This window comes from Lipotes vexillifer, unplaced genomic scaffold (assembly GCF_000442215.2).
Source record: "Lipotes vexillifer unplaced genomic scaffold, Lipotes_vexillifer_v1.1 scaffold164, whole genome shotgun sequence".
Lineage (NCBI taxonomy): Eukaryota > Metazoa > Chordata > Mammalia > Artiodactyla > Lipotidae > Lipotes > Lipotes vexillifer.
Window position 1 is genome coordinate 4,866,498 of NW_006789313.1, and position 1,737 is coordinate 4,868,234.

The window sequence follows — 1,737 nt, forward strand, 5'->3', positions numbered from 1 at the left end:
ATGCTAGAGCCCAGGAGCGTCGTTCCCCAAGCAGAAGGGACTGCGGCGTAAGGACAACGCTCTCCCTTCCCATTCCACCCACCGCCTTCTAGGTGATAGAGAAGCGGGCGAGCGCAAGCTTCTCTAGAAGAGGATACTGGAAGTGGGCAACTCTCCCGGACGGTTGCCATGTTCTGTGCGCCCTTGAAGGGTGCCTTAAATCTAGACCTATAGTACAAAGTTGATTAAGTAAAGCTGAAAGGAAACAGCAAGAGCATGTTACAGGGTGTGAGATAGCAGCGCAGGCTCAGACAATGGTTCTAGGATTTGACCTCCGCAGGGGCGTGGTATCGAGTTCCTCCGCTGCCGCACCCTGGGGAGGAGGGTCTTTTGACGAAATCAACGCTTTGGGTTTTTTTTTGTTGTTTTGTTTTGTTTTCTTTTTTTGTGTGTGCTTACTTGTCCTCCATCCCTAGACCACCTGCAATGGTGTTGGTCCTAACCCTGTAAGTACTCGGGCCCTCGCCAGAGGGTTCACAGGTGGACTTAGCAGCTCAGCCTGAGTCCCATACTGAACGTTCCTACCTCTGGAACGCTCAGGTTCTTCCGAATCTGCACGGTGAAGCTCTTGGGGTCTGGAGAAAATCGCTGGACTCAGGAGAGGAATCAAAAACGGTCCTCAAATATTGTGATGCAACTAACAGAACGTATGAATATTACTAATGAGAAAAAGGGTGTTCTGCGGGTGGCTCGTTGGTCTAGTGGTATGATTCTCGCTTTGGGTGCGAGAGGTCCCGGGTTCAAATCCCGGACGAGCCCCACCTTTCTTCTCTCTTTTTCCCCCTCCTGCTTTAGAGCTAAATAAAGCCAACACCGCGCAGTCTAGATCCACCTAGGCGAAGTTCCTTTCAACCTCGACCTGATTCGAGATTAGCTTGTGAGCAAGTTGGCCACTTCTGTCGACCAATCCAGGGACAACGAAGATGCTACCGTGGGCCAAGGGCTTCGTCGTATAGATAGGGGCCCCTCGTCCCGCTATGACAGGATTTTTTGTCAGGAATATCTTGCTCAGGCAGGTCTCACGCCGGCACTTCCCGCGGAAAAAAACTAGTGCACTTCTCATTAGGGCATTTCACACGGAAAAGAGTGGTACCTGGAGGTGTGTTGGGGTCGCAGCGCCATACAGAACCCTCTTCCTGAGGCCCTAGTCCGTCTACCCCAGAGTCGAAAGTGCTGGGGCAGTCTTCCTAATGCTAAATAGGGGCCCTGGGAACCCTCGGGCTCAAAGGGTGCAGATATTCATTCCGTCCAAAAGGAGTACAGTTGAATTATTTTCAGGCGTTACTTTCCAAAACGCAATAGAACATTGTGACAGTCGTCTTGCCATTTCTGGCAAGAATCCACCCGGATTAGTGCCCTTTGATTGCTCACTTGGAAAACCAGCAGGTTATAGTGTGAGGTGTCTACCTGTAACCTTAGAGTGTGGTTGATCCTGGTTTGTCGAAGTTGCCCAGACTTAGAAACTACTGGTACTATAGGCCTTCAAACTTGCTAATCTTCCTAAACTGCTTGTACAAGGGAATCTTTGACAGGATTTCTGTCTGACCTGATCATATTTGCCCTTTGCAAGGTTGGAAAAGGTATGTACTCAGGAAAGAATAAAGGGGTTTGTGGTTGGTAATTTGAGGGAGGGGAGAGAGTAGAATCTGCCAGGACATCCTGACTTCTAGGTTGGTTGTCTCCTGAGAAAGGTGTTAT

At 49.8% G+C, this 1,737-nt stretch overlaps 1 non-coding gene across 1 annotated transcript; it reads left to right on the plus strand.

Annotated features, from left to right (window-relative positions):
• Nucleotides 1-726: 726 nt before the first annotated feature.
• On the plus strand, nt 727-798 carry TRNAP-UGG (transfer RNA proline (anticodon UGG)). Its single transcript has one exon. It is a non-coding gene; the product is annotated as a tRNA-Pro (tRNA).
• The last annotated feature ends 939 nt before the right edge of the window (nt 799-1,737 follow it).